General features: G+C 40.0%; 1 protein-coding gene across 1 annotated transcript in view; it reads left to right on the top strand.

The window, feature by feature from the left end:
- The window catches only part of TENM3 (teneurin transmembrane protein 3), a 1,264,592-nt gene that overhangs the window by 773,055 nt on the left and 464,297 nt on the right, over positions 1–27,240 (top strand). The window contains exon 6 of the mRNA XM_053402551.1: positions 27,092–27,164. The gene's annotated coding sequence lies outside the window, so the exon portion shown is untranslated. The remainder of the gene's footprint in view (positions 1–27,091; positions 27,165–27,240) is intronic.

Below are 27,240 nucleotides of genomic sequence, written 5' to 3'. Positions count from 1 at the left end.
CAACACTACAATGACAGTAAATATTAATTTCTCTAGAAAACTCACAGAATATATGAAACAATGGGAAGGATGGGGGATGGGGGACAAAATGTAGTTATTCATGCTGCAGTGCAACTTTTTATGGGGGGTGTGGAATCCATTTTCACAATAAAAGAGAATGAATTGGATGAATTCTCATTCTCCATTAACTCACAGTTGCTGAAATGTTTTGATATGACAGAGATGGACAAATTCACAGGAGCAGTGTGTAAGAACACAGTATTATATTTATACTTACTGGAAGGTCCCACAGTGTAGATAATACTGAACTAGGAACCTAGGAAGTTGCCTTTTACTGAGTCCAACTATTGGTCCATCTAGCTCAACATTATCTATACAGTACTAACAGCACCTTTTGCAGACTTTAACAACTGCAACTTGTTTATATTGCAAATAAGTTGATATACTTATTTGCTTACAGTATTAGAATCGGAACAAGTAAGAGGGATTTTTGTTTTTGTAATTAAATTACTATAGTTATATGTAATGTATATAAATAATAATTTCACATACATATATGATTTTATTTTATTTTTTAAACAAAACCTTGATTATAGCCTAAATCACTGAGCCACTATATTGGGGCTTCAAAGTAATTCAAGACAACCACAACTGTAGTAAAATTAGTGAAGATGATTAGAGATAGGCTCATCAAAGGGTCGATGGACTAGTTATTGTCTAACTACAAAATAAAGCTAATCTGTCACTAAAGCAATAATGAACATAATCTTTCAGAGTGAGCATATGAGAACAGAATACAGTATAAAGAAAGGAAGAAATTGCAGGACTCCTTCATTATTTCTTTAGTCATATGCCATGACATTAATTGCTCTGGATTTGATCTTAGTGTTTTGGTTAATTGAATGCAAGTACTTGTAGAATGAAGCAATAAATTCTTATATTGCCATTTCACTACTGCTTGAGTTGCCTCTTGTCTGCCACTATGCTCTGTTCTCAACTTCAGTGAGAAGCCTTAACAAAATAATCCATATAAGTCAATTAAAACCTGACTAAATGCTGTTACTGAATGGGCTTTTTAAAAATATTGCTTGTTAACATGCAGTAACTTCATAGCATGCTCTCTTTAGCTACTGGCAGCAGTAAGTCAGGTTGATTTTCTTAATTGCCCTTGGCTGCAAATCAAAAGACACAATTACTGAATTTATTGACCATTAGGGATGTCTTTAAAATGCATGTGCTCAATAAATAAGCGTGGCTTCAAAGTGGACAAATTCAACATACTATGGCCAGTGAATATATAGTATGTATCAGAGCAAGTTATGACAAAACTGAAATAAGGAAATAAATATTGTAAACATTCAAAAAAAAGTCTATTCTTAATGCTCACAGAGCAAAAACAAAAACAATGGCTAAGAGGTGCTCCTAAAAGAAGTTGTTACTTTGCTGTAAACATGTGTCTGTAAAATGTGGTATAAATGGTTGGTTTGTTATATTTTGTGGGGCTAAGGCAAGTGTTCTATTTATTGCTAATTTTAATTATTAATGCTGCCATCCTGTATTGATTTATCTGGGAGTAAACCTCATTGAGTTTAATTAGACTTACTTCTAAGTATAGGTAAAGGTACCCCTGACCGCTAGGTCTAGTTGCGGATGACTCTGGGGTTGCGGCGCTCATCTCGCTCAAATGAGGGAGCCCGCATTTGTCCGCAGACAGCTTCCGGGTCATGTGGCCAGCATGACTAAGCCGCTTCTGGTGAACCAGAGCAGTGCACAGAAACAGCATTTACCTTCACGCCAGAGCGGTACCTATTTATCTACTTGCACTTTGACGTGCTTTCGAACTGCTAGGTTGGCAAGAGCTGGGACCGAACAACGGGAGCTCACTCCGTCGCGGGGATTTGAACCACCAACCTTCCGATCGGCAAGCCCTAGGTTCTGTGTTTTAGACCACAGTGCCACCCGTGTCCCTTACTTCTAAGTATACTTGTGCAGAATTTCAGTTAGTAGAATTCAAAGGAGCAGGGAAGATACCCTGATACAGGAAGATATAGGATTTTTAAAAAAGCAAAACATGCATTTATGAAAATAAAATGTCAAATTAAAATTATGACATTGATGGACCTCTGATCTCTTCCTCTCTGGATAAAAAAGATAGAATGACACTCTGATAATTTCCTGACCTAATTTTTCAACCTCACCTTCCACCTTCTTATCTGATTGACTTTTCCTTCTAGGAGTCATGCCACCATTTGACACTGATGAAGGCATGAAGGTCAGGATGACTTCAGAAAAGTTGTACATAGCTTAATCTGTCTGACACAGTAGTGACAAATGTGGGAATAATTGTGCAAAGCACTGAAAATGTTATAGAAACAAACAAACAACACTAACACTTTTCTACTACATTGTTCACTTTCCTTACCAGAGTACATCTGCCTTGTACCTAGGGTGTGGCCTTGGGCAAGTTGTTTGTTTCTCAGCAACAGACTGATTGGGTGCTGATGGCTCTGCATTCACCCCTGTGATATCTTCCGTTTGTGGCCTTTGGCAAGTCAGTTTTCTCCACCTACTACAAGGCTGCTCCACTTCCTTGTGGGACGGTGTTGCAGGCAGCCACCTGACCTGGGCTAAGCCCCAGCAACACCAGGGAGTCCCCAGCCGCATCACGGCCCCTGGCTAGCCAATCCGGTTGGCCGGGGGGCGTGGCTTGGCACATTTAAGCAGCTGTGCAGCCAGGGGATATCCCTTTTTGTTCCAGCTTTTGCAGATCTCCCGCACTCTTTTCATGCTTTCAACATATAGGCCCTGCTATGGATCTCGGTTGGTCGCCTGTTGAGGGGGCTTGGTAGAAATTTTTCCACTTGGCAAATTTGCATTGGCTATTTGGTTTTCGCCTACCTCGTAGCAATCGTCACAACTTTTGTAAGGTTTGGCAGTTAGGCATTGGTAGAACCTGGATTGGGGGAGGGGAGGTGTGGCCATCACCTGCCTCTCCATTTTAAGGGTATTCCGTTAAAGGGATCCGGGGTGTGTGGATCTTGTCTGAAGCCCGGGTAGGGGCTAGGGCCATGCCACGATCCCATCGGGGACCCTGGGGGAGCTCTAGTTGATGTACATCAACAAGGCTACTGCTATTGGTGGTTGACCCTTTCCGGACTACCTGCATGGCAGGCAGGAGTCAGATACAGTCAGTTCAATTCCATTGCCTAAGCCAATACCACTCACATTCGGTAACCAATAAAGTTGTGGCCTAAATTTGCTCATTTAACCTAAAATACTCTGTCCAGGTGTCATTATTCAGCATAAAGGGGAGGCCTCGGGGTCTTGACACGCAACATTCTGCTTTCAGCCATAGCCAGTCAAATGGCTCTGAAAAGCTTAGGCTGTGGGGTCAGCAGCAGCATTACAGTGTGGTTTGTCTCCAGTATCTGATATTCTCTGCCCTCTGAACATCATATTCTTTTACTGTAGTTACTAGGAAGGGCTTCTGTTGTTGGAGTAGGTAGGTGAGGTTTTGAGTGGGTGGGTGACGCCACAGTGAAATGTGGTAGAACTGGTTTGGCACAATGTGTTAAGGCATCCCCTATTTTGGAGAGGCACAGATGCAGCCATCTAATGGGATGAGGTTATGCTTTAATCAGTTCTGTTTCTTTTAAAAAATAAATTCAATGTATCAATTAACTTCAGTGTCTCTCCCCTCTGCCTACTGATCTGCATCCATTGGGATGAAACAATTCCCCTTGTAAACTGCTCTAGGCTTTCTTCTGCCTTCTTGAAAAATAGATAGATGTACTATGGAACACAGCCAGGGTAAATTACTCCACATAATGAACTATTCTATAAATCCCAGATACTCATGCTATATTTCAGAGCAGTCAAAAATTCAATGAGGTGTGTTAAGGATGGAGGGAGATCACCCACTGATAAGAGGCCTTTTGGGTACAGGACTGTGCTTTACAAAGCTCAGCGTTTGCTTAGAGGTTTTAGAGAAAACGTCGGCGTTTTCTGACCTAGATACCCTTTCATTTTTAATGGTTTTATAGCTTTGGGCATTTCCCCTAAGAATATAATGGGGGCTGGGGGGTGGGTGTGTTTGTGTTTTCATATGAAATGCACACTTTTTTCTTCCGTACCCACACCCCATTTCACTCTGATCCTCACAAAGCTTCTTGGTGTCACTTTAATCCTTCCCTAGTTTTCAGCTCTCTGTTGTGATGCTCCATCAGTTCCCCTGTGCTATTCACTTTCTGTCAGATCCCCTGGGGACCATTCTGTTTCCAGCTTAACTTCTTCCACTTTCTTTTCCTTTCAAATAAAATATAACTGATAGGCAAGGCAAACATGCTGAGCCCAAGTAAACATATGGTTTGCATCATTCTTGTGTGTGTCTCTTTTATTTGAGTGGGACTTCTGCCCCCCCAAAAAAAACAACTATGGAAGATTTACAGGTGTTGTTGGTAAAATTAGTATTCATATTAGTATCATTAATAATATTAGTAAGGTAATAATATATTTCCATTCAACTGACAGAGGCAGTGTGAATGCCAGTAGCAGGGGAGCACAAGTGTGGAGAATGCTGCTGCGTTCCTGTCCTGCTTTCAGGCTTCCCATAAGCATCTGTTTGGACACTGAGAACAAGATGCTGGATTAGATGAGTCACTGGCCGAATCCAGCAGGGCTCTTTTATTTTCAGTTATGCCAGGGTTTTGGTATTACAACAACAACTTGCTTTCAGTTGTTTGTATCAGTATGAAATAACAGAGTTGAATTTGTTTCACATTCCAAAATGGTGTCATACAGTTAACACCAGTATACATTTGCCCCAAGAGTCCATTTTTGGGTCTGATGTTCATATGCCCCTGCAGCAATCTCACTTTGGCTAACCTGGCTGGCAAAGTGGCCATCCAAGATCTTGAGGGTGGAATAATGCAGATAGTTGTGCCTACAGATGTCTGGGTGTGTCTTTTGTCCAAATACGTGTTACGGAAGGGAGAGGGGGTTAGCTGTTTCTCCTGCTTAAGGGGAAAACAAGCTTTACTTCATTTCCTCGTAGTTCATACTACCAGCTGAGGTTGATCGGGCTAAACTAGGAGAAAATCTCAGTAAACTGGAGAAAACACCTATTTGGACCATGTTGCTTTGGAGCTCAAAAAATTCCTTAAACTCCGAGATATGTGGCAGGATGTCTTAGACATATGTGGTATGGAAGGAGCTTGTTTCTTCTATGGCAAATCTAATTCCTTCCTCCTTTTCTTTTCCAAATGCAGTGGTATATAAAGAAAATGAGTTTGTGAAGTATTAGCTAGATAACATTGCTCCTGCCACCAATTCATTCAAGTCAAAACATTTTGCAAACCAGTGATTTTGCACATTGTGGTTCAAGACCATTGGTGAGTCATAGGAAGATGGATTATATTGCTGCCAACAGTGGTTTATTGAGAGCAGATCTTGACAACTCTGTGCAGATGCACACGTAAACTGGAATTAGGAGATCAGACTGAGATTAAAAAGGGAATTTAGTGTGTCTTGTGTGGGTTCATTTTAACACAGGTTGGTGGTAGTTGTACATAACGCTGGACCCAAGTATTTGGTATTGGAATTTCACATAAAAGATAGGGTTAGTGAGGATTAGAAGCACATAGTCTAATAATATCTTAAATTTTGTTATGTCTGCACCAAGCCTAAGAGCTGAATCTTGGTGAGGGATAGATTTATTGGTCTATTTCTGGTTCGTGTCACTTTTACATGTGTTTCATCATAAGTCTATTCCAGCCTGTTTCAATATTAATCTGTAGCTTAAAAAACTTGTGAAGATTCACATTTAAATAGGTAGCGTATTTCACTGTATGCATTTCTAAACATGTTTTATCTCAAAATAGGCACTTTTCTTCATTACAGATTTTGGTACATTTTTGAGCCTGTATTGCAAAGTTCAGGAAAACATTGCATCTGTAGGATAACTGGGTTCTGAATAGTATGTTCGTCTGGGAAGTGAAAATTAGGTCAGTTTACCTAAAAATGTAGTCCAAACATGGGGAAAAAATCAATCTCTAATATCAATTAAAGAAGTCTTTTTTTATATATTGGAAGGTTTGGTTTGCTGATTTTTCTCTAAAACTGTTATGAATACAGTGATACGTAAAATTATTAATGTAAATACTGCTACATTGTCACTATGAAAGGAGAGGAAATAGAGTTGCACTTATAGACCTTTATAATATATTCATATTTGAGAGTGTTTGTTAAAGAGGAAGAGAGTTTTTGAGTAAGTTGAGGGTTGCACTATATAAAAACTGGGCGACTTGTCTCCAAGCACATGTTTTGATGTTGTTTAAACTTAGATGGGAGTGTTTCATATTCCATTTTGGTTGTTAATAATGTTTTTTTCTCAGAGGCTTTTCATATGTATTTATTCTCAGCAAACCATTCACTTTCAAGCCTTGAAGGATTAATGGCAATCTTGGCCCAAAATGTACAGATAATAAAAATGAATTGTATTTGTTTTCACTTGAATGACTATATCCAATGAGATTTTTTTGTCTGAGTAATTCAAAATGAATTCTCTTTGTACCTGTAACTTTGATCTGCACAACAGTGATACTTTTAAAGCAATTTCCTAGCAGCATCTAATTGAGACAGAAATCCACATTACTTAGGTCATATATTGAAAGACAAGAAAGACAAACGAAACTCTTCTGGAAATATTATCAATAATATGGAAGAATTATAAAGTGAATGAGATATAAAATTAAATCTGCAGAGCAGTAAGATGAGCAAACTAAGACATACACCCATTTTTTAAAAATCTAGCTAAGAAATTTGCACCCTTCTGATACAACATCAAACCTATAAATTAATGCTTACAAATTTACTTATTTATTTAAAAAGAAGCTACAACCACAAATGGAAGTGTACCCTCTGTAAAGGAGGATACATCACCGCCCTATTCCCAGTGTTAAGCATATTGAGCAGGGGCCCTGTTGAAAAAGGTGTACGAACACACTGACTGAAACAGCACCAGTTTGAAGTTATCAACATAGTTTTCATATACTGTAAAGTGAACCACAGTTGAATTATAAAATTTACCAATAAATAGCTTGTGACTAGTTTTTGGCCTGTCTTAAACAGATTGTTACAATCTTTAGCTTTTAGAGGTGCTTTTCATGAGATCACTTACATCATCATCAAGTTTTGTTCTGCTGAGATTGCTGCAATCTGTGGACTTGCTCAAGTGCAATTCTTCCCTTAACTAATTCTATCCCCTAACTATAAATCATTAAATGGCTTCAATACTCCACATTTCCATCAGCAAGCCTAACCCAAAAGCTGTTCTCTTCTTTCCTGCTACAATAATCAGGCATGTGTAAAGCCCCTGTTCAGTCTTCCCCAGAATTTAAGGGTGAAACTAAGCTGTCCAGATATGGAAACTGAAATGGGTTTCAGCCACCTTCTCATTCTCATCAATGGATTTAACTCCTTTGTCACTTTTTTACAACAGTGGTGCAGACCTTGTGACCCGCCAGATGTTTTTGGACTACAGCTCCCATCATCCATGACCATTGTCCATGCAGGCTAGGACTGATATGCATTAGAGTCCAACAACATCTGATGAGCCAAAGATCCTCATCTTTGTGCTATAATAAGCAGACCTATTATGACCCTGTTTACTTCTTCCCACAATTACAAGGTCAATCCTAAATCCTTTTCCCATCTATCCCTGGCCCCAGTGTAGATCTGCATGCTGCAGAACCCACTATAAGCTCAGTCCCTGGGCTTCCTTTCTTGAATTGTGTTTTTGTAGCTCAGAAAACCACTGGCTGATGCTCAGGCTGCTCCTCTTCATTGTGGCTGAAAGAACAAAGGTGATAATGTTATCATATTTCATATATTCTTAAGCGGATAATAAATATTCATTCACAGAACTCTATTCTGGCATTAGAAGAACAGTGTCTGCAACTATTCACACCTCTCAGTGCCAGCCTAGGAATATGCCTGCCTCTTTTTCACTCAGAAACAGAACTTTTAAACTGATGTTGCAGTAAACATGCATTTGTGAGTATGGAAATGAGTGGTGTGGTGCAGATAACTCAAGAGGTAGGATGTGCCTTATGTAGAACCACAGCTACCTACAAGGACTCAGTACAGACTTCATGATAAAACTATGCTTTGTGCTAACCATACTGTGGAGCCCAACCCATGATTTACCGTATTTTTCGCCCTATAGGATGCATTTTTCCCCCTCCAAAAATGAAGGGGAAATGTGTGTGCGTCCTATGGGGCGAATGCAGGCTTTCGCTGAAGCCTGGAGAGTGAGAGGGGTCGGTGCGCACCTACCCCTCTCGCTCTCCAGGCTTCGCGCAGCTCTCCGCAAGCCGTGGGAGCCCAGCACTGGGCTCCCACAGCTTGCGGAAAGTTGCCTGCATCCCGAAGCCTGGGGCGCACTGAGCTCAGCGCGCCCCAGGCTTCGAGCTTCGCGCAGCTCTCCCACGGCTTGCGGAGAGCTGCCTGTTCTGGGGGCTGGGGTCGGGGGAAGCTTGGGCTTCCCCCGCCCCAGCCCCGCGCCTGGGGGAAAAATATTTTTCCCCCTTTATTTCCCCCCCAAAAAAACTAGGTGCGCCTTATGGGCCGGTGCGTCCTATGGGGCGAAAAATACGGTAGCTTCCAACTTTCAGGCATGGCTCCAACCATGGTTCAAAGTTGCTTATCTGTTTTCATTACCAATTGGCTTAGCACACCAATTAACCGCTGAAGTTGTCTGTTTTTTCAGCACCTGCTGAAGACCTCCATCTTTCAACAAGCCTTTTAAGCTGAGATCTTTTCCAGTCTGCATCTATACTGGAATTGTTTTAAAGAAGTTTTTATTGTTTCATCATGTGTTGTTTGCCACCTTGGGCTCTTTCATAGTAAGGGTAGGATATATATTAAATAAATAAATCACTTCCAGAATTTAAGCAGTGCCCTTAATTCTGTTTTGTTAACCCAGGCATAACACCAATCCATTTCAAAACCTGGTCAAACTATGATTTCTGATACTTGCTTCCTGTTTGATTGCAAACCATGGCCTGTCAATTCAGAACTCACACAAAATAAACAAAATCACAGTTAAGCTTATTTAATCATGATTTGGTGCAATGTCCAAATGTCCAATAGTGAAATCAAGTCCTTTGTACTTTTGTTGCATAGCTAATCAGAGTACAGTGGTACCTTGGGTTACAGATGCTTCGGGTTACACGTTTTCAGGTTATGGACGCGCCGAAACCCGGAAGTACTAGAACGGGTTACTTCTGGGTTTCGGCGCTCACACATGCACAGAAGTGCCGAATTGCGTCATGCTTGTGCGCAGATGCGGCGCTGCAGGTTGCGAACGTGCCTCCCGCACGGATCAAGTTCACAACCCGAGGTTCCACTGTAATCTAAACAGTACTGTAAAACAAATGATGGCTGTATTTTGACTTTTATCCTTTGTGACTCAGAAAAGTAGAACAGTGAAAACTTAGCAAAACATATTTAAGGGAGGGGTGGGGTGCATTTCAGTTTGATTTATCTGATGATCCATAGAAACTGCAGTGGAATTGGTAACTGATACCCAGCAGCTACATCTGACACTGATGTGCCTTTGAAATTGTGTCAACATTGAAATCTCTCTCCAAAAACTACTGAAAAATATTCTGCATCATCACAAGATCTATAAGGGGCATCACCTTAATTATAAAGAGCTTTGGTAGCTCACAAGAAAAATGAATGGCATCGTTTTCCTCTACTATTTTGCTTTAAAAAAAGAAAAACAATTGGAAGAAAACTTCTTGTTCATTAACATTTTGCATCCACCTCAAACTTACAAAAGGCCTGGGAGTTCTTTAAAGCAGATTCCCTCCCTCCCCATTCAATAATTCATTTCATGTATAGTGCCTTGACCACTTTAAAGAGATTGTGTAGCTTTCGAAAAATAACTTGAAAACAAATTAGAAGGTAATAATGGATGTATTTTTCCATTAGTGTAACGAGGTAGCTTACTAATTCACCAATGCTGAAACTAGCCCTGATTGAGATGAATTAATTTCTCATCTTTTAATAATGCAAGTCCCGGTAACAGGACAAACCTAGAGTGACTAGTAACACTGGAAAAAATGATTTTGAAAAGGAACACAGAAGAGAACAGCAAATTAACTCGATGTTATTTCTGTTTCTTATGCAAACATTTTACTCTATTCAGTTACGGTTCACTTTAACAAACATGTGGACAAACATGTGGCATAACATTCAGGAACAAGCACCTTTCAATGTTAAGAGCTGAATCTGGCCATGGTTTATATGTATCACAACAGAAAATAATTATTGCATATAAAGTTATAATTAGGTGTTTATTTTAACTAAACCCTAATTCAGTCCAACGGTATTTGCCTTATTGCCTGTAATATAGCATGTCAGAAGACAATACTATAATGCTTGGAATGTAAGATAGGTTTTGAGACATAAATTACATTCCAAAACATGTATCTTGCAGAAACGCTCATGCTAATCTGTTATTATGACAAGGAAGATGAACATTTATAGAACAAAATGCCTTTGTAACCCAAGCTTTGTAACCAATAAAATGTGATGCTTTAAATATTGTGTAAGTGTTCATATAATTCCACATTTCTGGTCTGAAAGCTTCATTAAAGTATATAAATTAGTACTACTGTCAGAGATGGCATTAAGTATTCAATAAGAGTAGACTTAATGCAATTAATAGCAATTAAAATTATACTTTTATGATGTCAGCCACAAGCATTGGTAAGACATAATTGCCTGTAAGGACTTTTGTACCTTACTTATCCTCTAAAACTGTCCAATTTATATGAAAAATGCCAAAAACATATCCCATATGGGTGCTATTATCTTCTTGGATTTTAAGAAGTAATCTGTCTTATCCTGCATGTGCACATTAAGCTAATTTGCTTTAATTAGTTTTTCCTCATTGTGTTAATAGGCATGTTGATGCTAACTTTTAGAGGTACAGATGTTAAACTTTATTATAAGGTCAATACACAAACTTCCCCTGAAGCCCTGAAGGTGGACTGATGCATTTGTAGATGCTCCTCTGTTCAAATAATAAACTTGCTAGATAATATTATTACACTGAAGCTACTGGAAAACTTTAATTAATTAGTAGTTAAATATGAAATGATGACATGGGTGGTTCTGCTGTTGAAGGGGTTGTGTCTGATTGTGATAAATAAGATAAATTAATGAACTGGTTCCTCTTAGAGTAATTTGCATATAAGTACACGAACATTCACAACTGTGTGCATTATAATTTATTAGTGTCAACAGAATAGAGGATTACCATTGTCAGTTCTCAATTGTCCAACTGATTTAACACAAACCTAGGAGCACTTAGTTTAATGGGACTTGCTCCTAGGCATGGTTGAGTGATTTCAAATGTTCAAAGCAACTCATGTGGATTATCCAGTTGTAAACCTAGCAACAACCCTGCAAGGGATCTGAAAACTATGGTCCTCCATAGTTGGCAAGTGAAATAGTACCGTTTTACCTACCTCAAGGGTAGATTTGCTTGTCCAATGTAGCATCACTGGGGCCATATTCTTATGCAGCCTGGAATGCTATTTACCACCCCTGTTGGCCTTTGAGTTATTCATTTGTTGTAGGAAATAGGTTTGCACTGTTCTGAGTTATGGACTGTTTAAGCTCAGAGAGTACACAAAACTGAGGAGGGGCCAGACTGTTTCCTGCAAAAGCTACTCTTGTTTTTATCCACTAGAGCAACCCAATGATGCTACAATGGACAAGCAAATCTACCCTTCAAGTAGGTGCCGTTGTACTATTCCCAGCACAGACTTTAATCCTCATATCTGAAAATGTAACATGTGCTGGAGCCATCAATCGAAACAACTGCAAGTTAGCTTCCTGTCTCCAATCCTAACTGCCTCAATCCTACATCTTTTGTTTCCCCAGCTCTTGCTATCATTTACCTGCTTTTCACTTTGGCCCTACAGACTTTTCTCCTGTACAAAGAGAATTTCCATGACCTATCATGTTTGTCTGAGCCTCAGTAATGACACATGCATGGGTAGCTGTGACCCAGCTGAACTATCTTTCTCATGGGAATTTTTTGCTTACTGGCTTGGCAGTATTCCCACATTAAAAAGGGGGTGAGGGTGGGGAGAGACATGACAGCTGTGTTATACTTTAATACAGAAAATAAAATATAGCTCTGCTTAGCTGTAGACTTGCTGGGATCTACAAGACAATTACTACTTGGCGTATTAAGCATAGGGTAAAATATGGCAGCGGTGATCCCACTCCAGTACAGTTAATGGAACTTTTGACTTGGTGGCATGGATTGCATACAAAAGTCACAGTCAAGCACATAATTGGAGCTCCTAACCCCCTGAGTTCAAAAGGGTTTAAGTTTTTGAAATATACTTGGAGTTGAGTGTGAATTTCATGCTCTTTATTCAGCTCATAGTGGTGAGGAATAAAAGTTTCCCCAAAATATCTGCTTTATATACATTATTTACACAATGGGCCGCACATGATTGGCTAATTCTGGGATTCTCCTGTAGGCCAATCAGATTGCGGATTCACTTCCACCTGGAGCTGGACTGGGTGGCTCCTGCAGACCAATCATACTGCTGCATTGTTCTAGGACCAATCAGACTGCTGCATTCTGGACCCTATTGTTCTAGGACCAATCAGACTGCAGCATTCTGAATCCTATTGTTCTAGGACCAATCAGACTGCTGCCTTTTGGATCCTATTCAACTCAGTACATAACAGTTTTTGTATCTGTTCACTGGACTGTGACTACTAGATGCTGAAGCTTTATTGCAGGTGTGTTGTGCAACATGTTCTTGACATAGTAATAGTGTATTGGTGGTACATTTATTCTGTTTTATTAGTCATTCAGCCATGCTTTCCTATTGCTGTTGGGAGGAGCTATAGTGCAACAACAGTTAAGATGGTGAATATGAAAAGTTACGGGATTTTAGCAGGAAGTTACAAACTATGCACTGATTGAACATGAAGCAGTATGACTGCCCCAAGAGTTTTGCAGGTGCAAATATCATTGAAAGTGGGATTGTATATGACTGCCCCAATAACACAAATCACCATGAATGTGCAATATATAACCAGAAGCAGTATTCACGCCTCTCTTCAAGAAGTCTCCACAGTTCTCCACGACATATTGTTGTGAGCAGGGATTTTCACCTCTGACAAATATGGAAGTTCAGAAAAGAGAAAGGCTTATTTGTGTTGATGAGGAGATACACCTAATGAGATTGCCCAGCAAAAGCAAGCTCACACCTCTCATTGAATCTGTATGCATACTTAAGGTACATATGTAAGAGGCTAATTTATATTTATGTTTTGGGAATGATTTGTGTTATGTAGCTGTCTTGTTTCATACTTTCTGGATCATAGAGTTGGGAGGGATCATCTAGTCCAACCCCCTGCAATGCAGGAATATTTTGCCCAATGTGGAGTTTGAAACCACAACCCTGAGATTAAGAGTCTCATGCTCCACCAGCTGGGCTATATGAAGTAGTTGTGTTCTGTGTTTTAAAACAAGCACTGCTAGGAGTTGTTTCCTTTTGCTTTCCAATGTATTTCATATCAACAGAAATTTGATGTGGCATGAGTAAATGTATATTCTGAAAGTGTGGCCCAGAGGGTGGGGGGAAATGATAATAGATAATACAGGTAATACAGGTCTGCCACTGGGGCTACTATTATGTCATGGAAACATGTTATGGAAACTCATATTTGGGCTGCCAAGATATGGGTGACTGGGTAAGCTGTTTTTGAATGTAGAAAGGTGGCTAGGGTATGTGCACCAATGGAGAAAAGGGAGACTGAAGCAGTATACAGTGGTACCTCTGGTTACGTACTTAATTCATTCTGGAGGTCCGTTCTTAACCTGAAACCTGAAGCACCACTTTAGCTAATGGGGCCTCACGCTGCTGCCACCGCACGATTTCTGTTCTCATCCTGAAGCAAAGTTCTTAACCCAAGGTACTATTTCTGGGTTAGCGGAGTCTGTAACCTGAAGCGTATGTAACCTGAGGTGTATGTAACCCGAGGTACCACTGTACTCAAAAAGTCCCACTGAATTAAATGAGATAAACATACACAGAACAGGGCATGGGCTGTCATAAACTTAAAATATGGTTCTGATAATTCTTCTTTGTTACCATCATAAAAGTTAATGGAACAGAGCTACATTTGTTGAGGTAGTTTTTAAAGCATCCACACATGTGGAGTATTGGAAGAGTGTGTGTGTGTGTGTGTGTGTGTGTGTGTGTGTGTGTGTGTGTATGCATTGACATTCTCAGCTGCTAGTGAGGCAGCTTTGGAGAAACCAATGGTATTTACAATGTGGAGCAATGGGGAACTGAAATTCTAACCCATACCTTTAAGCACCAAGTTGGAGTGTGTTTTGGTGCTGCTGTGAATATATTGCTGCTCTTGGATGGGCACAGGCTGCTGATATCAGTAGGGGCAACTATCAGCTACCATGCACTTGCACGAATGTTCCCACTGGCTCGTAAAGATGCAGACAAGAATTCCCTCCCTCCATCACTACACAGTGTCTGCCACCAGTTTTTTTTAAAGCAAACCAGCTTATTCTTATTGGACAAACTTAAAAGGAACCAGTTCTGTAAAAAACCTCCAGTGATCTACTAGCTAACTTCAAAATTCATTTGACAGTTTTAGCATTTTTGGAAGTAAGGAAAGAAGGTGATCCTGATATCAGAGAAATATTATTAGGAATGGACTTTACTCTTTTGTGGCGGGGGGGGGGGGGGGGAAGGATAGTTCTGTAATACTTTTGTGTTCTGCCAAGAAGAAAGCTGGAATTTATCAGCTTCCCTGTACAAATGGCAGGATGCCACTTAGACAGGAAAAATTGATTTTCTGGACAAGAAGGTTTACCTTTAAATAATTTGACTCTTACATTTTCTAGTGGCAGGAAAGAGAAAATGATGGGGCATCCTGGCAAAATCACCTCAGAATCTGTCCCATCTTTTTCTCTCCTCCACTTTCCCACCTGCCCCTTGTTACATTTGAGACACATCAAGTGACTAACACTCTTCCAAGCAGCAGCAGAAGAGGAACAGATATATATCTCTGGCATGTCTTGTGCCTCTGATGTTTATATGCATCCAATAGCATAGTCAGCCCTTTAACAGTAAAAGACTAAAGAATCCAGTGACTAACTGCAAATGTAACTAAGTTTACATACTGTGAGCACCTTGGACCATAAAAGATAAATATAAACCTTTATGGGGCTTTTCGAAATTCATAGAATGGTGTACATATTTTACTCAGAACAAACTCTTTGAAATTAAGGAACATGGCTAAGTTAGGCCCATTTATTTCAATGAATCTACTTTAAGTAAATCAATCGTTCCTATGCATATATTATATTTTTGAGGGCTAAACTTAGTTATAAGTTTCTATACCTCCCTTTAAGAACAGTTGCTTGCTATAAGCCCAATAAAGGTGAGGAAATTACATCTTTGTACTTTGCCTAAATCAGTGAGCTTAAGGACTTCATTCTTAGCCACATGCACTTTCCCATTTTACAGGTTGGCAAAGAAGAAAGTTGAAACCATGTTGCCCATGTACCCTTGGTTTCCAGCTACATCATGAGTCAATAGTGGTTGCTCCTTGCTGCCCTCCATAGGCAGCAAGGAGGTTCAGGCAGGGGAAAGCCAGGATTTATGAGCCAAAAATCCTGGCAATGTTCCCCAGTGGGGTCTAGGGAGCTCAATGCATGTGCCACTCAAGCGCGTGTCTACCAACTTGAAACGCAGAGCGGGTGTGACCTAGGAGTGTGTCCCTGCCACGGATGAGCCTCTGTCTCTGGCATGATTTGTGGTTGGTTCCTCCATAATTTGGACAATTGGCATTAATCAAGAGGCACTCCTGGACCGATATATGCTAATGGGTTGCAATCAGTCAGCTGCCGAAAGGAATGGGCTTGGCTCTTTGAGGGTAATGTTTTCTTTGAAGCTTGAGAATCATTACAATAGCTGGAAAAGGAGGGGGGAGGACAAGGTGCTTTGTGCTTTCATATGGTTTTAAAATGGTTTCCTTTCTTCCTGTCCTCCTCTGCAAAATGAAAGACATGTGTGTAGCCGCTGTTATGTTATTATGTTTGTTACTTTGGAAAAGAGGAGGGAGGCTTTTGATTTATGCTCAACAAGGAATTTAACAAGGTTTTGCTATGTCCTCCCCCCTCAACTGAGGCTGACTGGACTTTATTTAAAATTATTCCTGGACTGGACTAGGAGCTGTTGGTGCAAAAAGAATGAACTACTGCCGAACAGATCTGGCTGAGAGGCTGAATTTGAGAAAAGAACTTGTTTTTAACTGTGTGCCGAGGAAGAACTCCAGAGCGGAATTTTAATGACAGAGTTTGGATACGCATTCTGTGAGTTATTTATGGCCACAGCTCGTATGCTAGTCGCTAAACAGCAGAAGGAATGTGACCCTGCAAAGAACTGAACAATGGAAGATCGTAATTGATTTCCCAGCACACCAGATCTGGAACAACAATATAAATGAAGGGGTACTCACAGCTGGAAGAATGGTTTAATGGCAAGTGAAGGTTGTCAGCTGGACCCTAAATCAGAAACAATGCGGCAATGTGAGGAAATTATGGTCATTTGTTTGGAAAAGGAGCGGGAAACCTATTTTAAGAAATTGTATTAAATTAAATTAAATTGGTTTGATTTGTAATAATTTTGAAAATTAATAAAAATAATTTGGAAAAAGCCCATGTACCCTCCCTTCTCTTTCCCCATAGCATATTGCCAACTTTCGTATTTGCTGTCTTTTATTAATTGAAATGTTGATAACAATCCCCCTCCCTTAATACATCATTGTGAGCAGTATAATTATATTTTACTTTTAAACGTTCCTAAAAACTGATGCTGTAGAGGGCAATATCAAAACCTTTTCATAAAACCAGTAAACTAAATAAAAATAAAATTATAGTACATTAAATGACACTCAAGGTGGTTGCTAAGTTTGCTTCTGGGATTGACTCAACTCAGTGCTAGTGTTCCTCATATATCAGAGATAGGATGGCATCTGCATATTTCCAGATCACGGCTTTGGAGGGGGGGGGGGCGTATAATAGAGAGAGGAAAGTAGGCCTATTCACTTTTGCCCTGTTGCCAAGAAAGATGTAAGTGGAGAGAGAGATTGTGCCAGACCTGCTTCATCTTATATGTGATAGCCCTTCAGATACTTGAAGACTGAAGAAGTCTTTGCAGTTGTGAGCATCAAACTGAAATTCAGGGAGCCAGGCCTGGTGCCAGACTTTGAGGTCAGGTCCAATTCCGGTCATTTGTTATCCCTTCTCTTAACCCTGCCCACTTCTTGGTCACCCTCAAGCATGACCAAGATACACTGAGGTTTTTCATAGATAATAGCCCCAGTGCCTTTGAACAGAATCAAGCAGCTTTACTTAAAGTAGTATGTGTGCATTTCATGCATGTAATGTGTGTCCTTTGCAAAACAAAATAACTCGGGGTTTGGGTTACATGAGGAGCCTACAATACACAATTTCCTAGCATACTGTTGATAAAACGTATTATATCATGAATTTTGAGTCTTAATTTATAATGCATCTAAGTGTGTTCTTAGGAAATCAGCAGCTATTGTTATAAGGGAATCATTTTAACCTATTGCCTGCCAATGTCTGGTTAGCAACATATACCATCCGCTGAATTAAGTTTCAGTTTCTACAATGTGTAAATAACAAAATCTTTGAAACTTCATCAGTGTGCTCCTCATTTCACCAGAACTAGTTGAATCTTGCCTCTGCAGTTGAGGCTATATTGGAAAAAAACTTAATCAGATTTTGCCTTCTTTTACAGGAAATAAATGAATGTCTAAAAAAACAACTTTTGCACCAATAAAAAACCCACAAATTAGATTTCCTGCAGGGGCAGACTTTTTCAAAATAGATACACATTTTCCACAGAGACCAATCCTACATTTTTTGTCTTCCCTTTGATTGGCTTTCCCCCCTCATAATAGTATGAAGTTCTCAAGGGTAAGAAGAAAAGCAGATACTTGCCATTATGAGGATAAAACTCCTGCCAGTAAAAATCAGGTTTTGAAAGCAGAAACATTAGTAGTTTGATGTGCAGTGGGTTTGGGGTTGTGTTTTTTTTGTCACTGCAAATCACAAGGGAAAGGGGAAAAGGCCAATCTGCCTCCTCTAATAGCTGGTGTTGGTTTTGGATGTTATGTGTTTCTCCTTTGATAGCTCTCACATGCATATAACCTGTTATCAGTCTGTTGTAATTATGATGTATCATCTTCATGATTTGCCTCTTTGCAGCCTAATATATTATGATAGCTAAAGTGAGTTGCTCTGTTTATAATTGGATGGCTGCTATTGATATGGGTAATGGATCTCTCCTGTGAAATGCAAACAGCAGCTAGATGCTCAGCATGGAGGTAAATTAAGTACCTGAGCTACCTGGGAATCAGCAGGTAGGCCTCATGACTTAGTATAGGGATGTATTTTTTCTGGTATCTCAGCACATCTCTAATTGCAATTATATTTCATGCCCACCTTGTCAAAGTTCTTGTAGGAAGGTTGTATGTATAAGTCGTTTAAATACAAGTATAAAAGCAAGTGAGGGTGCAAGGTTTTTCTGAAGACCTAGATGTCATTAAACAAGCAAGACTTCATAGAGGCATATCTACTAATTTTACCACCCACACACATGGGGAGAGAGAGAGAGAGAGAGAGAGAGAGAGAGAGAGAGAGAGAATAAAACCCACAGATTTACTGAACTTAAAAATATAGCACCCTTTCACCACATCACTACAATTTGGTTGCTTAAAATGGTGCAATGAAAATGGCTAAATACACAAAGTAACACACTTGCAACCAACAGCTAGAAAAGCATCACCATTCAGATTAGATTTCCTGCCACCACGTTTCTGTGTCAGTTTGTGTGAATCAGATCTTGGAATATTTCTAGATCTGGAAACAGAATATACATTCTTTAGAGTAAGATGCACTCTTATTAAAACTACAACACACCGCTTTATCAGTGACATGTCATGCCTGATCTTATGTAAGTTTAGCTCGTAATCAATAGCATTAATACATCGTTGGGCATAAAACACTGGGGCAGGTAGAGGGAGAAGAAAGAAATACTGAAAGCAGGTTTCCACATAGTACATTGATTTTTATTTTCTTTGTGTAAACCCAAACATAGTAGTAATGTGTGGAGTTGGTAAAATATTGATTTGATTTCCCTGGTTTTTAGTTCACTTGGGTTTGAGGTTGACAAGGGCAGTTATGTTCTGTAATTATCAGTCATCATACTTGTCTAGGCAGTGATGTCCACAAAACACTTACCAGATTTATTACATTGCTCTAAACACCTTTCACAATGAGCAAGAGAGAAGGAAATACTAATAAAATACATTTTCTCAGTGTCCCTAAGTAATGAGATTTTTAAAATAAAATAAAGATGCCTTGAGCTAAATTTGCTGATTATCATAAGCTTTTAAAACAATTTTGGTTGGTATCAGCTAATCCTGGCATGGATATTGAGGAGTAGTCCATCAAAACATTTCAAATCCCACCCCCTCATCACATCCTTCTGGTGGCATGTCTTTCAGTAGCTACAGGCAGGTAATATATCTAAAACCAAAAAATCTTTTACCATATGATGATAACTTCTAGTTTGAAGTGAACCAGATCTAGTAACATGATTAAAACTGAGTGTGTGCAAAATAAAATCATCCTGAGCTTCAACTTAGATTTTACTAAAGGGTTACTACTGGTAATTTATGAGAATAAAATTCAGTTCCATATAATTGAGCTTAATTTTATCACTGTTCTCCTCAAAATAAGGGAGAAACTATAATTTTCACCTGGAAATCTACTGCATTTTTGTGTTGTAGGTTACTTTAGTGCTGAACTTTCATTTAGGAGTAATCACTTGAAATAACTTGCTGTGATGATAGAGACATGCAGTTCACCAATTACAATTAAACCATGTGAACCATATGTTTCATAAGTGCAGTGGGCTTTGAAACTTTCAAAAGGTTTTACATTAAATTACACTGTGATTTCATTTTGCCTGGATTTTTTTATTCTACTTTAGAAAGCTAAAAGGTTTTTAAGTGAAGACTTTAGAACATTTTATTTATTTATTATATTTAAAAACCTTTATACTTTACCTTTCCTCAGTAAGCCCATAGTAGCTAACGACAATAACTTAAAACCATTTAAAAAACAGATTGACAACTATAAATACAGAAAAGTATTAATAAAGCAATAACATAGTAGTGACGAGAGGTGGGTACAAACTATCAGAAATAATTTAACTATAGCAATTGAAACCACTTTTTTAAAAAAACACATAAAAAACCATAAAACTTCCAAAACCTAAAATGGAAGGTTTTGGTTATCCTACAAAAGGAGACTGGCTCCAATCATTGGTCTACAGTCTTCACTGTCTCCCTAGGATGAGATGGGTATATCTGCATACTGACAAATTTGAATGGCATATCTCTGGATGACCTCTCTCAGTGGTTTCTTCTTCCCAGTGGTAGATACTAAACAACCTGGGGACACGGGTGGCACTATGGTCTAAAAACCACTGAGCCTCTTGGGCTTGCTGATCAGAAGGTTGGCAGTTCGAATCCGTACAACAGGGTGAGCTCCTGTTGCTCTGTTCCAGCTTCTGCCAACCTAGCAGTTTGAAAGCATACCAGTGAAAGTAGATAAATAGGTACTGCTGCGGCGAGAAGGTAAATAGTGTTTCCGTGCGCTCTGGTTTCTGTTATGGTGCCCGATTGCACCAGTAGCAGTTTAGTCATGCTGGCCACATGACCCGGAAAGCTGTCTGTGGACAAACACCGGCTCCCTCAGCCTGAAGCAAGATGGTCACCGTACCCCATAGTCGCCTTTGACTGGACTTAACTGTCGAGGGGTCATTTACCTTTTTTTATTTACTAAACAACATTGGGGTGGGGGTAAAATGGAACTTTGGGATCTGAGAAGCCATGATCAAGGCATCAGACAAGAGTTCCCTGGCACCATCTTCTTGGATCACCCCCCCCCCCCAGTCCAGAAGGATACTGTGTTTAATGGTATCAGCAGCCACTGAGAGATCTAGTAGAAGCAACAGTAATGAAAAATCCCTAGCACCATTCCATCTCTCTATCCTCCAGGTTGTGTCCCTGCTGCATGAATGTTGTACATAACTGAGAAAGGTTTACACCCCTAGCCTCATCCAACATGGTTTCTAAGATTGCATGCCAAGTCAGCGTATTCATCTAGGAACAAGTCCTGTATGACAGATGTTTTACCCTTAATCAACATAGCATTAAGCCGCACAACTTTCAAACCACCAGGGGCTGTTACACATATGTTTAGAGGATATTTTGCTTGAACACAGCATCCAAAAAACCTGAATACTGCTTCAATTAGGAATGGAGGAGGAATCCATTTTCAACTGATTTATACAAGCAATTTGGCAGTCCTAACCTGATCATGCTTCACCTGCCTCAGATCACCTCTTTCATTGAACACCTCCAATCATTTGAAGCATGCTGTATTATATAGACTAAGTGGAAGCATCACTGAATTTGAGCTAAGTGGTCATTCTGATTACATAAATCTAATAATAATAATAATAATAATAATAATAATAATAACAACAACAACAATAATAACAACAACAATAACAACAACAATAACAATAACAATAATAATAATAATAATAATAATAATAATAATAATAATTTTTTATTTATACCCCGGCCAAGACCGGGCTCAGGCCAGCTAACACTGAATATAAATACAGTAAAAACATTTTTTTAAAAACAACAATATAACAATATAGGTTAGAATACAGTTTAAAATGCAGCTTAAAATGCAGCCTCGTTTTAGTGGTAGCTCATAGATCAAAGCCATAAGCATAGGGCTTTAAAGGTCAAAACCAGTACCTTAAACCTGACCCTGTACTCCACCGGGAGCAAGTGCAGCTGGTAAAGCACTGGATGAATGTGATCCTGCGGCAAGGACCCCGTAAGGAGTCTCGCTGCGGCATTTTGCACCCGCTGGAGTTTATGAGTCAGCTTCAAGGGCAGCCCTGTGTAGAGCGAATTACAGTAATCAAGCCTAGAGATGACTATCATATGGATCACTGTAGCCAGATCGGGACGAGAAAGGTAAGGGACCAACTGCTTAATACGGTAGAGATGGAAAAATGCTGCCTTTGCTGTAGCTGCAACCTGCGCCTCCATAGAGGCGTTGAAGGTTACACCCAAGCTCTTGACAGAGGGCACTGGCACTAATTGAGCCCCCACAAGAGGTGGGAGTTGGCCCCCCAACCCCATGTCATCCTGACCCAGCCAGAGGACCTCTGTCTTCGAAGGATTTAACTTCAACCGGCTCCCACGCAGCCAACCAGCCACAGCTTCCAAGCTTCTGGTCAGAGTATCCGGGGCCGAGTCAGGATGGCTGTCCATCAACAGATAGGTGTCACCTGCATATTGATGACAGCCCAGCCCAAAGTTCCGGACAATCTGGGCAAGGGGGTGCATAAAGATGTTAAAAAGCATTGGGGAAAGAATTGTGCCCTGCGGCACTCCACACACCAAGGAATGCCGCAGCGACAACTCCCTAGCGCCACCCTCTGTCCCCAACCTGAGATAAAGGAGCGTAGCCATTGTCGGGCTGTGCTCTGAATCCCCAAGGTGGTGGTCCAAAAGTTCATGATCAACCATGGCAAAGGCTGCTGACAAATCTAGAAGATGCCATGACATATATAACATATAATGCACACATTAAACTGAAATTGGCATCTTTAGAGAAAGAAAAATGGCAACTATTCATAATTTGCCCTGGCAAACAGACACACACACATTCCATCTTGAGCAGGGAGGTACATACACATGCCTACTTGCCTCCCAAATTTTCTCAGGTATTTTAGTCCCTCTTTGTATCTCACCACCCCCACAAAAGGAATTATCTCATGACTGTTGATTATCTCATTATTGTTGAGATTGCACGTTTTCAAATGTCATGAGATAGAGATAATCTTTTCTCAGACTTCTCATCAAATATTTTTCTGATTTGAATTTTTAACTATGAATTTTCACTTACTTGAAGCCATTTCACTACAAAGCTATTTTGTTGTCCATCCTTTACTATGGTAAATATAGAGCATTATGTATTTCTTTACAATGTGTTACAGTTGATGTAAGTCCTAATAGAATATCAAAGGATGCAGCTGCAGTGTTGATTTTAAAAGCCCTGGCACACTTGTCACCAGTATGCTGGTGTTTAAAATCTACTTTTATCATGAGACTACATTATTAACCTAATTTAATTGGCATGCTTGTGCTAGCACTTAACAATAGATTCAAGGATTTTTGGCGGGGTGGGGGTGTTGTGAGAAGACATTTGTTGGTCAGATGCCTAAATATGCCTGTTCCTTCAATTTATAATTCACAGGTATTTGGTTTATAACTGTGTAGGAGGAACCATATGGACATACAATATAATTTTTTTTATTATGCAAATTGCCACAGTAACTCGTGGGAAAGGGTGGTCATAGCTCAGTGGTAGTAGGTAGGCCTGTGAAACACCCCTGACTGAAAGCCTGGAGACAATCAGTGTAGACAGTGTTCAGTTTGATGGACCCATGGTTTGACTCAACATCAGGAAGCTAGTACCTGCTTATTAAGGGATGTGGGTGGCGCTGTGGTCTAAACCACTGAGCCTAGGGCTTGCCGATCAGAAGGTCGGCAGTTCAAATCCTCGCGACAGGGTGAGCCTCCCGTTGCTCGGTCCCTGCTCCTGCCAACCTAGCAGTTCCCGCTCTTGCATTATCAATATGAATATCAACAGTCCCTTTCCAGTAGAAGGTCATCCATAGAAGGAACCAAAACCAGTTCCATGCCAAAGCTAGGCCTGTATCTAGACCAAAATATGTCAAGATAATCAGTTTCCTTGAAAAGTGCCCTTCACCTTGCACCCCACAAAAGGAGGTACAGGCCTGCCTCTCTGCTACAGGTAGTTAGTCTACCTAGAAGCTTTGATTACCATAGAAGGGGTCGCTTTGGGGAAGTAAGCCAGAATAAAAGCACATGTCAAACACACTTTGGATCTCTTCCTTCTCCTTTGTAAAGGTGCCCACCTAGGACACTGAAGTGTATGTGAGTTAACATACTTTGTTATATAGCTTTTGTAATAGGGATCCTGTTTTTATAATAAAAGCCTTTCTTCATTTGATGCATTTGACTGAAATCGCTGACAAAATAACTCTGTCTCCTACAACCATAAAATTTTGGCCTGTTTGGAGTGGTTTTGATGGAGGCCTCTCTTGACAGGAGCTTCATAATTAATTTGGTCCATCAGGTACTCCGTAGAGAATACAGCCGCAAATTCTCCTTCAGTGTGCATATGCACGCACATATACGTGGAAGGCTCTCTGTACTGCAGGTGGTCCAAAATAAGGGAAAGACAGACATTTAAATAATAATGTTGTCCTTCCTTGAGCAAGCACAATCTCTTCACATTATTGTCAATACAAGTGGAATTGCTTTCCTTTATTAGGATAAAATCTTCTGTCTGGGTTAGCTGGCATGGAGCTTTACTGAAATGCTACTAAGAATTGGTAAGGAATTTGGCCTTGACTCATGCTAATTTAAACAATATATTCCACATTTTACGGTCCCTTTTTAATAACATTGTTATTAAAGATTCTTTTAAAATAGTATTCTTGTTTTGAATTAAGCTGGAACAATGGTATACAAACTGTATGTTTTCTTGCATTCTTGGTTCTTTTCTGTGATATGATTCGAAAAGCTGTATTGCACAATTAATTTTTTGCGTCTCATACAACATAGCCACTGGAAGTATTACAGACTGTACAATATTTTGACTTCAATCAGTTTAATTAATGCCAAGTTGAGTTGGAAAGGGTAAAGGCACAGTACCTTGATTATCATGTATATATTTTGAACAGGTGCCCATAGATTATATCAGAGGGAGGACAGTTCTTTAATGTTACCTTGTCATATGATACCAATTATTTTAAGTGTGTGTGACATATAGTTGACACACTGTAAATGGGATGTTGCCTCTCAGCAGGTTTCATTCCTAAACCTGCTGAACTTAAAAGGGGGCAGGGGGACCTTGTATAGTGAAGAACAATATGCCATAAAAATATTTCCATTCATTAAAGGTATAATCCATTAAAATCATGGTAAGATTTGCCATTTACTTCAGTGGAATTTGAGTTGCAACCTTACAGGGCAGTCTTCTGTGTTTTACACAAGCGTGCCTTTAAATTCAATGTGATTTATAACTAGGTAAATGCATGTAACTGATTGAAATATTTTAGTTTTCCATAATCTGAGCTAATTAGAAAAAGAGAAGCATAAGCTTCAAATGAGGCTCATTGAAACTACACACACATATGTAAATGTTCGCAACACTTACACAAAGAAATCTTAAATAATCTACAGTTATATTTCTTTTTAATTTGATACTTCAAGCACGCCTCAGGAAAGAATACAGGAAATGTAGGCAGAAAATCCAGAAGGAATGACCTTTTGATAAAATGAATGTTTACATCAATGCAACATGGATTTTGCAGAGTTAATACTCAGACTTATCAATTAGAAAGTGTACACTGACTCTCTCTCTCTCTCTCTCTCTCCTCTCTCTCTCTTTAATTGCTTCTAAACACGGAAGGAAGATATCTAGACTGTAATGGTGTAATGGGGTTTAAACATTACACAACTTTGTCAGACTGAAATTATATATATATATATATTGTGTGTGTGTGTGTGTAGATTGTACCCCCCTGGCCACTTAACAAAACTATTTTCCCAAACACTATGGGTTTCCAGTTCTTTTAAAACTGCATGACATGAAGGAATTCAGTATTATGAACTGCTTCAACATGCAATGATACAGAAATATATACTTTCCCCCCAAATTTTCAGCTATTAAAAGTAAAGCTAAGCTGAAATTTCTCATTACTTTTTCTTTTTTAACATCTGATATTTTTGTTTTTGACGGACACACTTTCAAATCATCCTACCTTGCATGACATGGCACCCCCAGGTTTCTCCATCCTCCATCAGTCGCAGACTGTGGGTCGGGGGGAGGGGTAGCATTGTTAATCCGGGAGGATTGATCTTTCAAGGCTCTGCCAGCACCATCGATCTCTGGCAATGAATGTGTTGGCCTGGTGTGGGGCACCAAGGAGAGCTTGGCTGTCTGGCTGGTGTACCAACCATCTAGCACAATGGTGGCCACCCTGTCAGGCCTGCTGGAGGTGGTGGCAGGCTGGGCCTTGGAGTTCCCTAACCTACTGGTTCTGGGGGACTTCAGCGTTCATGCCGATGCCATCCCCTCCTCTCAGGCTCTGGACCTGGTGTCTTTCATGGCGACATTAGGGCTCTCCCAGTTTGTTTTGGGTCCCACACATCAAGCAGGCCACACGCTGGATCTGATCTTTGGGGCGGGTATAGTGATCATGTCCCCCCTTGTGGAAGTGCCATGGTATGATCACTACGCTCTGAAAGCCAGGATTGACCCCCCCCCGCTTGGGTGGCGAACCTATTTGGGCTCGCCCGCAGAGGCTGATGGATCCTGATGGATTTCGTCAGGCCTTGCAGGACCCTGCTCACCCTGGCGGCTCACTAGATGAGCTTTACGAGAACTGGAACAACCGGCTCTGCCTAAAATCACAGTGTTTCAGGTTTTTCTAGTGGTGATAGCCAATGGAACAGCAACTGGTGATGATGGAATCCCCTCACCAGCATTGCTCCTTTCCCTGGGCAGAGAGAAACCTACATGCCATCCTAAGTTTCCAAATCTAATGCCAGATTCACTAATGGCCAATAGTCTTTTTATTGAAGGCGTTTTCACACACATAAGAAGAACTTGCAGGATATCATTGCATCAGGGGGGCAAATCTGGATACTGTTGGCTATAACACATGTCAAAATACTTGCAAAAATATTTTCGGATTCCTTGATAACTTCCTGTTTTGTACTATGTGTCTTACAGAATTCCTCTGTGCCCCACCGGAATACCTTTTGTCATAAGCAGAAAACACAGAAAGTGTTCCAAACAGGAAGAGGTAGGACAAAACTTTCCATTTGCTAGACTGTTACAAGGCCCATTGTTTTTAGTAACTGTGGTCAAGACAGTACTGT

The sequence above is a fragment of the Podarcis raffonei genome, chromosome 9 (assembly GCF_027172205.1).
Source record: "Podarcis raffonei isolate rPodRaf1 chromosome 9, rPodRaf1.pri, whole genome shotgun sequence".
NCBI lineage: Eukaryota > Metazoa > Chordata > Lepidosauria > Squamata > Lacertidae > Podarcis > Podarcis raffonei.
This window is presented reverse-complemented; position numbering and strand designations above follow the sequence as displayed.